The sequence below is a fragment of the Nuphar pumila genome, chromosome 15 (assembly GCF_984573655.1).
Source record: "Nuphar pumila chromosome 15, dmNupPumi1.hap1.1, whole genome shotgun sequence".
NCBI lineage: Eukaryota > Viridiplantae > Streptophyta > Magnoliopsida > Nymphaeales > Nymphaeaceae > Nuphar > Nuphar pumila.
The window spans coordinates 34101678-34114016 of record NC_143263.1 but is presented as its reverse complement, the minus strand read 5'-3'; positions in this window follow the sequence as shown (position 1 = coordinate 34114016).

Below are 12339 nucleotides of genomic sequence, written 5' to 3'. Positions count from 1 at the left end.
GTCCATTTGGATAAGCAGGATTAAATTATTAAATATGTGTGGTGCATAGCATGTAATACAATAGTAATTCAATGAAAAGATTTAATAAAATATTCATGCATATAAGCAAACGTGGCATGAGATTGTATGCTCGATGCAGGACATACTTGAGGGCCAACCACTGAATGGGAAGAGTCGACTCCTCTTAGGTTTTGATATTATGTTTTACTCTGAGAGTCGACCCTTGAGTTGGGTGGGTCGACTCTTAGTTTATGTTGGTGTTACGTTCAATATTAAGAGTGAACACTTTGGAATAGAGAGTCAACTTCTCCTTTTGTTGTATATTATATCAGATTTTTTAGATTTGACTCCAGGACGTATATGAGTCAACTCCTCCTTGTTAGCTGAGGGTTGACCCTTGAGTTAAAAGAGTCGACTCCTCTTGAGTTCTTTCTTATATGTGTTCTTTTAGTCCTCGAGTCAACCCCAATGTTGGATGAGTCGACTCCTTTGAGTCTCTTCTCTTAAATGAGAGTTCTTCTGAAGGTTGACTTTTGATGAGTAGTGGATCAACTTTTCCTTATTGAGAAAATGATTTTTAGGCACAATGACCTTTTCTAACGGACTTGATCTCGTGCTACTACGTTGTGATGCTCGTGTTGAGCAGTTGGATCACTCTGAGACGTGTTGTTGACTCACCCTCCAATTATTACTATTTTCAGGTATTCAACGTTAGGCAAATGTGGCAGTAGAGGACACATGAGCAGCTCTTGGACATCTGTAGATGTGGACCTGGGACTGCTTTTGTGGTTTTTGAGAACTTTATATACTTTTTGTAAATATTGATAAACATTTTGTACAAGTTATATTTTGTGAAATGAATGACTTTAAATAAAGAATAGTCTTCTACTATATTTTTGAAAAAAAATAGTGAAATTTGGATGAGTTTTACACAGTTAATCACCACTTGCCTTGGAATGCTTTAGAGAAAAGAGATCACCTCACCCCAATCTAGTGATCATGCATCCAAACGGTCTTTTAGAATTGTCGATAATTTGATGAAGAATTCTTGATCGATGTTTTCATAAGCCTTGGAAGTCGACTAAAACCTCCATCCAGATAACTTGCATCCCAAGTCATGGAGGAAATTGATATTAAGGGCGGTTTTTTTACGCCACTGCATGACCCCCAAATTTTCTTCAAACATTGGGATAATCCTGTCTTTAGAGGAAACCCTAATGATTGAGGATATCGATTTCTCCATTCCTTCTCCCATGAGGACACAAACTGTAATGCCCCAAATTTTTTAACTTAGAACATTTAGAAAAAATTTATTATTTTTATAATGGATCACTTTTCATAGTCAAATTGATCGCATACTGGATTTTTTTTTGAAAGATCTAAGTTAACAACCTTGGGCGGGTTACAGAGAAATACACGACAATAAGGAATGAATCTCAGTCTTATTGGATATGGGTTTGATCCCACACACATAGATTTTAAAATAGAAAAGGCAGAATGTCAAAGATGATTCATTACAAGCAAGACTTCAAAACATCTGTGACTGGTCTATGTCATCTCGTCATCACCTGTAATATTAACCTACTCATCACCTGAAATGATAAGGGGTAGGACTACATCTAGTATAATAGGTACAATAACGTCATATATTTGTAAAGAACTAACACATATATGACGAACAATCATACATTCAATCATATGATATACATCAATAAATATAATAAAATATGTAATTATACGATCTATTGATTTGTATAACCAGAGCATGTTTTTTATTTCAATTATCAATGTGAATATAAGCTTTTTGTTTCAATATTATTCTACATGCGGATACTCACGCGACAAAAACATAGAGACAGAATGAGACCATTTAGGGGGTTTATTATGCTATGTATTTTAATACCCCAAATGACTAGCTGAATCCGCTTTAAAGAAGACAGTTTATTGGCTGAGAGAGAACTCTCCAGAAGTTGAGATAAATAAGGGTGCATCTTAAACTTACTGCAGAAGTGAGATCTATCACCTAGGACAATATTGGTAGCCCTATTCCCTAACTTCGATGATTGGGGACGTCGAGTCATTGCCACTCGAGAAACATAATAATTAATAACAGTATTCATCAAAGCTTGTACCACCTACCATCTATCCAGGTAAGAACCAAGTATGAATGAGTGATTGAGTCCTCTTTTATTAAAAGCTTAATATATTACATATGTTGCATACCAGTAGGCATCATCTACCCATTATGGGTAGGTTCTCATATTTGTGTATTATCATAACTCATTCAAACTGATGTTTTTAAACCGATTGGGCATTTAAACCGATTGAGCATCTTGTTGTGAAGGTGATCCTGAAAATTAAGTGTGTATGCATGTAGACACCCCAAATTTTTACCCTCATTCACAAACACCTGCCTCCTGCCACTGAGGTCCACTATCTGAAGACTTCAGAGGACCAGTTGGTTATCCTCTAAACCAGGGCTATTCAAAGCTCAAATTTTTCATTAAATTTCAATACTTCATCTTGCAATCAAGATTTAATATCTAAATTTAATCTCAATTTCAATCATAAATTTTTACCTTCGAACATAAATGTTCAATTCTTTGTCTCTGCCAGGGGTCCGGGGCTTCAAATCCTTTATCCAAGGTTTGTCTTTTGCATCTCATTTTGTATCATTTCATATCATCTCATATCATTTCATTGCATGGCATTTCATATTATTTTTGAGATTCAGCACTCCTGTTTTTCAAAATATCTAATCCAGATTCAAGTTTTAAAACTTTTCTTTCGAAATCAATTTCAAAACCTAGGTTTTCAGATCGATATTGGCCATTTATTAACCCCTAGAATCTTATATTTCCTTATTTCAAAATATTTTCATTAGAAAAGTGATCTGGATTCATTTTAAACTCAATTTTAACTGATCTCAATTCTTAGATGAGACCCATCTATGTGGTGTCGCTTTTGAACCTTTTCTTTCATCCAAATTTCTCAAATTTCAGAGTTTTAGTTGATTTAGGACTCTGTCTTTTCACCTTTTTAGGCCTTTTTCAAAATCCCATTTCTATTTTAAACTAGAAGTAGTCCTGCCCCTTGTCCATTCCTTTCGTTTTGGCCAAAATCTTAGAGTCCTAGAAGAACTAGGACTCTTTTTCAGAGTTTCAGTCGGATCGGGACTCTACCTTTCACTTCTATTTTTATCTCTTTTCGAGAAAATCTTTCAAAATCTTTTATTTTGGCCAAAATTTTAGAGTTTCAGTCATACTAGGATACTATCGTAGAGTTTTAGTCGGATTAGGACTTTATCCCAATTTTATCCTTTATTCGTGTTTTTTACTTGTTTTTAAAAACCTTTTCATCTGACTTTCAAAAGGACAAAAATCTTAGAGTTTCAGTCGGACTAGGACTCTATCATAGAGTTTCAGTCGGACTAGGACTCTGTCTTTCATCTTTATTTTTACTTGTTTTTGACAAAATCTATCAAAATCTTTTATTTTGGTCAAAATTCTAGAGTTTTAGTTGGACTAGGACTCTATTTTAGAGTTTCAGTCGAATCAGGACTCTATCTCTCATAGTTATTTTTACTTGTTTTCATGAAAATCTTTTAAAATTTTTTTAAAAAAAAAGTCAAAATTTTAGAGTTTTAGTCAGATTAGGACTTTGTCCCAGAGTCCCAGTTGGATTAGGACTCTAGCCCCGACTTCATTTTTTTAGAAAATCTTTCAAATACTTCTTTATTTATCTTCAAACAACCAAATTTCAAATTTTAGGACTTCATTGTAGAGTTTTAAAATTTTAGGACTGTCTCATAGTTTCAGTCGACTCAGAACTCTACTCTGATTTCATTCTTTACTTCTATTTTGCTTGTTTTGCGAAAACAGACCCCATTCCTAGAGTTTCAAAAAATTAGGACTCCATTTCAGAGTTTCAAAATTTCAGGACTCTAATTCTGATTTCCATTTTATTTCCACCTATTTTCTAAAACCCTCGCATTTATTGTCAGAAAAAAAATAAAATTCTAGAGTTTTAGTCTGATTAGGACTCTATTCTGATTCTCGTTTCTACTTCCACTTTCACTCTCCTTACTTTTCAAAAATTAGTCCATTTTGCAGAGTTCTAGTTGATTTATGACTATATTTCAGAGTTTCGGTTGATTTAGGACTCTAACCCTGACTGTATTTTCTCACTTATTTTCACTAGTTTTGAGAAAATCCTTTAAAAACTTCTTCGTTTGGCTTTCAAAAACCTAAATGTCAGAGTTTTAGTTGGTTTAGGACTCTAGTCTAGAGTTTTAGTTCGTTTAGGACTTTATTTTCAAAACCTCTTATTGTCATCTGATGATTTTAACTCTGTTTTAAAACTCTTTTCAGACTTTATTTCAACTTTTTCAAAACCCTAATGTGGAGCCCACACAGTTAGTGCCACATCTGGAGGAGTCCCGATCCATTCAGAACTCTGATGGATTCAAAACTTCCAATTTCAAAATCTATTTCATTCTAAACCTCTTTTGAAATCTCTCATTTTCAAGTTTTAAAATCGTTTTGAAAAATCAAGTGGGCCCCACTCTGGGTGGCGCCACATTTGAAAGTGTTAGGGTTAACTTAGGGTTAGTCAGTGTTCTAATTAGGTTAGGAGTTTAGAAGAATCAAAATTCGATTTTTAAAATTCTATTTTTTTTACTTTAGATTTTAACTTTGGTTTTTAAAGTTTTTAAATTTAGGGTTTTTAAAAAACCAAAGGTGGCGCCACATTTGGAAGCTTCCTAAATCATTTAGAATTTCAATTAGGTTAATTAGGATTAGTTAGTTAGTATCCCACCTAGGTTAAAAGTTTATAAAAAATTGCCCCAGTTAGTTAGCCTCTTTAGATAAAATTTTGAAAAGGCAAAAGGCATTAATTACTCCTAATTAATAACTTTCGAAAAAAAACTATAAAAAGGGGGCATAGGGGGCTGACACCTCATCTTTTTTTTCTTTATTCTTTCTGTTTCTCTCTCCTCCAAGCATCCTCCTCTTTCTCCTCTAGCCGGATCCCCCATTGGTGCAGCCCAAGGTAAGTTTAGTTCATTTTTTTTAGTCTTTTGCATGTTATTTCACGTATTTCACCATTATCACCCCTTAGTTGTTGGATTCAAGCATGATTTTTATTCAAGAACCATGAAATCAGTTTAAGAACTTGATCTAAGGCTGTACCATGATATATTTCATGTTTTTGATCCATTAGAATAGCTTAGATTACTATTTTTTATGTTTATGCCAAAGAAAAGACAAGATTTGATCCTTCTATGGATCAAATCTCTCTTTCAAAGGCTAGATCAAAATTTATTTCATGCTTCCTGTATTTTTTTGATTTATTTAAGTATGTGCATGCATATTTTCATTTTTTAATACGTTGAAGCATGCCTAATAGCCTTAGTTTTATTTTTTTCATAATTTAGAATGCTTAAATCAAGTTTATTTCATGTAATGTCATCTTAGTTATCTGCCTTAATTTTTAACCATTTGTTTTTATATTTATTTTGCCTATCTATGTTAGTCATAAAAATACAATTTTTTGTAGTACCATGATGCATATCCTCCCGGTTTTTAATAAAAAAATTGGATTTTTTAGGGTTTTGTAACCTCATTTTCAAAAATAGAAGTCGGGTACTTGTTTCTGTAGGTCGTCAGACCGGATACAGAATCAGGGTCAACTTGCTTCGGTTGTATCTCCTTAATGGGAGATGATTTTTCAAAACTGTAAAATCTAAGTTTTTTTTTTATATGACTAGTATTTATCATGAATTTTTCATAATTATTGGAGTCAGTTTGACCCCCTTTTCAGATTTAAAACCGAGACTGGTAAAGAATCCAGATTCTGTAACAAGCTTATTTTTCAAAAATAAAAACCCTGATTCCCGAGGTCACATAGCCCTAACCCCGAGGTGTTTTTCAGTGTTTTAAGTCTTGATATGTTAATTGAGATGTCGAGAATATTTCTCCTAAATTTAAAAAAATATTGAAGTCTTTTAGACTCTGAAACATTAAAAATACTGAAAGTTTGTTCAAAAAGCCTATTTCCTGTTTTGAAAATTTTCATCTTCAATGTTTTAGTCATAAATCATGTTTTATAAATTATTTTTTGATTCTGTAAGTTCCATCTGATTCCAATGGATGTCTGGGATCTTTAGCCTCAATCAGAGCTCGATTTGAGCTTTTTTTGAACCTCTTGTGGCCAAGACACCAAAACCGGTTTTTTCCCTTTCTTTATTTTTGTCAAAAATTAATTATTTTTATAAAATATCTTTTTTTCCTAATTTTCCCCAAAAGTCTCCCTAATTTTTAGATTCTAGGATGTTCCTAAGGCTATTAAAAATCTTCAAATCAATTTTGAGATTTTTTTAAAGTCGATTTGCATGTATTTTATCAAAACTAGTTCTTGAAAAACCCTAAAACAATGGTAAAATCATCATTTCCATTTAATATTTCTAATTTTGGGCAATATTTCTTTATTTCAATACTTCAAACATGTCAATCACCTTTATCATCAATTTTATCAAATTATGAATGCCCAAATAAGAGATATCTTAAATTTATTTTGAAAAACCCTAATTTCAAGGCCATAGTCTTGTTTTAGGGGTATTTTGGTCATTTTACCCAAATTTCAAAATTCAATCTTTGAAATAAAGTTTATTTTCATATTATATTCATTCATACATGCATTCAATACTATATTTCATAAATTTTTATTTAAAGAAACTTTGAAAAGGCTTATATCCGGATAAATCCATCAATTTCTAGATATTGTTGGATAAATTCTGAAAAGTTGACATTTTTGCCACTAACAAGTTTGTTAGTTTTGCAGGGATATCCAAGACTGTACTTTTTTTATTTCTTTTCAATTCAATTGATATAAAAATGTAATTATAAATTTTGGAATAAGAGTTTAATTTTCTGCTTAGATTAGGGTTTGCATTTGCATATAGTATACTTTTAGATATTAATTATATGATGAATGATGATTCATGCATATTCAAATTCACCATGGTATACACGAATGACACATGCACTAGCTTCTAAGGAGTTGATAAACTCGGTGGGTTTTGTATTTGTGGCAATAGTTAGAATATGAATGAAACTCAGATTTATCATCTTCTTTTAAGCCACAATCGGCCTACACTCTTAGGCTATCTTCAAAAACTATTGCATATTTCACAGATTTCTAAATATTTTTCTTCTTTTAGAATCAAATGGGTTATATTCAATCCATATCTGTGGCCATAGTATGGGATATGAGGCAAATTTATTCTATTAAAGTTTTATAAGGCACATAAACTTCCTTTTTTAGAGGATTTTTCTCAAATTCTTCAGAAAATACTTTTGCAAATTGCATTCATTCATTCATCTAGGTTAGACTGCATCATGAAAATACTTTCACAGGGTCACACGCCCATACCTTCTAATGTTTTCCAATTCAATCTCAACAAAAATCAATTTTCTCTAAGTCTTTCTCCAGAATTTGATTTTCTCAAAAAGAACTCCTTTTCTTTAGAAATTGATTTTCCTTTCTTCAAAAAGACTTCTCAAATTTGATTCATGATTTTCAAGGTGTTCTCTTTTCCAAGTATTTCAAGTATTCTAAGCAAACACCATATTTTCAATCTGCATTTTTCTAAAATTCAAAACACATGCCTGATTCTTTGTGTATTTAGGAATAGAACATTGATTTAGACAAGTTGAGCAAATCAAAGCACATGATTGATCCTTGGTTCAATTACCCCTAGTTATGGTGCTAGAAACGGTTGAACCTTGTACCGACAGGCGAGCCCCATTCTTCGAAATTATCTTGCATTTTAAAATGGAGGCGAGTTATTTTCGACATCTTTTTCAAATGTCAGTTTGACTTGCAAAAGTAAAATTTTGCAATGATAACAATGTATTTTCCATAACTTGGTGTATTTTTTCACCTCAGGGTTGTCATAAAACCCCAACTCGTTCATGAGTTCCCAAGTGTATAGACATGCTTCACGTCTTACAGTATAAAAATAATAGTAGTTCTGGTTCTTCGAACCACAAGCTCCAATACGTGCCATAATTCATGCAATACATATGTCATTTCATGTGGCATAAAAATATTTAGTAACATGTTCCACATGGCCAACCGGGTTTCAAGAACCCCAAGCTCCATCATGAGCCATAAGCAGTTATTACATGCATTCATAGTTTCACATCCTGTGGCATTTTAACATAGCAATAAAGCATATCATAGCGTACATCAGTACAACAACATAGTAACATGTAATATTATATTATAATAGGCATCCAATATGAGCATTCAAGTTTCAAATCAATACATTTGTATTTGAAAAACCAATACGAGCACATCAGGAATTCAATACAGACAATTTTGAAATTATTTAATCAACGCCCAAATTGCAAGTAATCGATAATTTCCACGTGTATATGTATCAAAAGCTCATTTTTTAACAACTTAAAACTCAAACATTAATGTCTCAAACTATGTAACATTTGTATATGCAGTATTCGAAACTTGAAACATGTATAACTAATATTTCACAACATCAGAAATCTATGTGTATGTATTTTATAACTTGTGTTTGATGTCTCAAACCTTTTTCATTAATGTATATATACATGTGTATGAAATGAATAAATACGAAACACATATTTTGAAACATGAAAATCTCATGCATACGTAAATTATACACGAAATCAAAATATGAAACATGCATATTTTTTAAATAAGGGATCTCATGCATACGTAAATCAAAATAAGAAACGTGCATATTTTCTTATAATAGGAAATCTCATGCATACTTAAATCAAAATACAAGACATGCATATTTGTTTAAAACAGGAAGTATACGTACATTTAAACACACACACACACACACACACACACACACACACACATATATACACATACATAAATCATACATATATTAAGATCGTATAAATACGTAAATCATCAATAATTTTCCTACCTCGAAAGCTATGCAGTTTTACAAGAAGCAAAAAAATCCTAAAAATACCCATAGGGTTTTTTCTTATGAAATACACAATGTGGATCACGCTCATTGATGGTTTGAATGCAAGCGAGGGCTTGCATGTGCCTCAGTTTTTATGCCCCAAATACGACCGAGGCTTTTGCCATGAATCGATAAGCTCTGTGAAAAGGGAATGCACTCATGGGGTTTGCACTACTGGTGGTACGACAAGTGAGCTGGCATGAAGTGCCAGTGACTTGGAGAAAGACAGGATGAGGGCGGCGCTCGGCTAGGTCGAGCTGCAGTCCGGCGAAGGTGGCAGAGCATTGTCAAGGTGGACAGTGGTGCAACATGAGGGTTGAGCCCTGTTGAGCTTCGGCTAAGGCAGTTACCCTGAGGGATGGTGGCAGCAGATGGTGCCTGTTGTCCAGGGAAGTAGTGGTGGTGGTGGTACCACCACCACCGACGATAAGTGAGGGGAGGTGGTGAGAGTGTGGGTCGACACCTCACAATCATGAGAGAGAGAGAGGTATTTTTAGGTTTTAGTGCATGAAATAGGGGATGGGGGGGGGGTAAGAGATTTAAGGGAGGTGATGGAGGGTTGGTAAGGAATTTAGGGGAAGTGATGGGGGTAGGTGAGTGAAATAAGAGAAGTGAAGTGGGTTGGTGAGAGAATCAAGGGATTTGATGTTTAGGGTTTTGATAAAGCCCATTTGGGTCCTTGGACTCAAATCTAGCCTGCTACCCACATCACTTATAAGATCCAAAGAATGACCCAAATAAGGATCCACAATGTGGTTTCACTCACACTGGGTCCAAAACCATCCTGTGTGGGTTGACTTATTCAGATCCCCACTAAGATTTAAACCCAAATGACTTTAAGATCTACTGGGTCCAAAACCAAGCCATGTAGGTTGATTAATTTGGACCCCCCACCTAGGTCCATACTCAGTTTATTTTATATTTGGATCGGGTCTCTCAAATGGATCCAGTCTCAAACCATGTGGGTCGACTCTCTTGAATTTCCTCTAAGATCCAAACCCGAGTAGTTTTAAGATCTAATGGATCTCAATGTTCTCCAATTGGATAATTAAAACCCGAAACTATGTGGGTTAAAGTTCTTGGATCCTCTCCAAGATCCAAACCCAAATACTATTTTAAAACTTTAAATTTTCAAATCCCATAATTGGATAATAATTTAGATCCATCCTCTCTCTTAAGTCCTTAAATAAATTTAATCATTAAATGATAATTAAATTAAATAACTGCTAATTAAATATCATCAATAAATAATTGGTAAATAATTGATAATTAACTATAATCTATAAATAATTGTCGATATAATTCATAAAAAAATGGTGATTTATCAAACTAAATGCTAGAACAATTACCAAAGATTCTCTTTTTATTTATTTAAAAATTCTTGAAAATGTGTGGGTATTACACAAATGACCTTCTTGGGGGGTTTCTCTAAATGTTGGGCGATCTCTGTTGAAAGCTAGAAAGTTTTTGGTGATACCATCCCCGCATTCCAACTCCTCACCCTCTTTGGTTATGTGTGCATGATTTTTCAAAATATTGCTTGTTTTTTAAAATACCACGGTTTTAACCCAATATTAAATGACACAAATATTTTGTGTCTAGTCTCTTATATTATTTATATTTATATGTTATATATATTTTATAGTCTGCGAGAAAACATGCTTTTTCACAATATAACAAAATTTTTCCTCACCAACAAATTTTTTTTAGAACAAGATTTGTTACTATGCACTTATCGAGATTTGTGACTGCATCTAGACTCCATCTCGATTGTAAATTGTCCCATGTAAACGGTCGCCATTGTTCTAAGATGCCATGTTTTATGCAGCGGCACTACAGCTCCACTGCTGCTGACCATCCATCTCAACATTTCTTGAGATGAACACTGCAGCTCCACTGTTGTCAGGCAGGTCTCTGCAGCGACGCTGCATCTGGTTTGAAGTCTTGTTGTAAAGCACAATATTCAAATGCATTAAGAAAAAAAAAAAGGTCACCCTTGCTTTTTCCATTTCTTCAAAATAACGTGTACGCTATCAACTGGGGCTCAGCTTGTCTGGTAGGAGCAGTGAGTACACTTCACCTTGTGGTGAGACGTTGCAAGATCGAACCAATGGTATGGTTGTATAACCGGTAGCGGTCTGCCTAACACTAGCTTGCCTATAAAAATAAATAAATAAATAACGTGTACGCTTGTTTTGGTCTCAGCTGTGATTCTTCATCCCGTGACTCCTGGTCATAGGTTCGCACATGTGATCAATTTTCACAAGTGAGAAGGTGCAAAGAATCATGACCATTGTTGTCGTTATCATTGAGAATCATATCGTATCGGTAGAAAATTGATATGAAACCGACCTGAACCCGCTAATTTTCAAATAAATCTGAAAAATAGTTGCAAACATTTTTGATATTTTTTAACATGTGTCTTTAAAGTTGGCCAATTCAAAACAATTCAGCTCTGAATCTGAATCACCCAATTCTCAGAATCGATGCTTTTTTTTCAGAAGGAATTTTCAGAATCCATTCGAAAATTGATTCAGGGTGCAAGAAGATTCTTACAACATTGATAATCTTCATCATGTGGTTCAACCGTTCACATGTTTGTATCGCTTTTAAAAGTTGTATGGTTGTCATTTATAATCACACGAACTTTAGAAAATCTCACGGGATCTTGCAAACGTTACCCCCGAGTCAAACATGATTGAAAACGTGGAAAGGCAAAAAAAATCCTAAGACAATTTTTTCAAGGAAAAGCTACCGACTACCAAATGCCAAACTATACGAGAGAGAGGATCGCGTGAGCCTTGGATGTCGTTCATCTTAAAAACGAACGACACTCAACACCCATCATTTTAAATATGAACTACATAGGAAAAAAGAGTGGGGACCCATCCAAATGATGGGCATCCCATTCATCCGTTCATCTTGAGATCAACGGCATCCAGAGGTGCTCTGACGGAACACTCTGAGTCTGACCTGATCCCATCTCAAATTATATTGGGCCTGTCCTCGAAATATCCGAAAATAATAATTGCTAAAATTAAGAAAAAGGGGTCCCACCGATGCGAGTGCCAACTTGTCCACCTCACCGTCAGAGACTCTCGTTCAATGCAACAAACATCTAGATCGGGCGTCGTCTTGCGGATCCAACGGTTGGCTATTCGTCCACGCTCAACCCTTCTCAACCTTTGGATCCTATTGAGCGTTCGTGGCTCATCATGCTTCCACGTTCACTCTTTTACATTCGTCCGATAAAGCAGGATCCAACGGCAGGATCCTGCGCTAAGGAGGCGTCCTTTTCTTTTACTTCCACT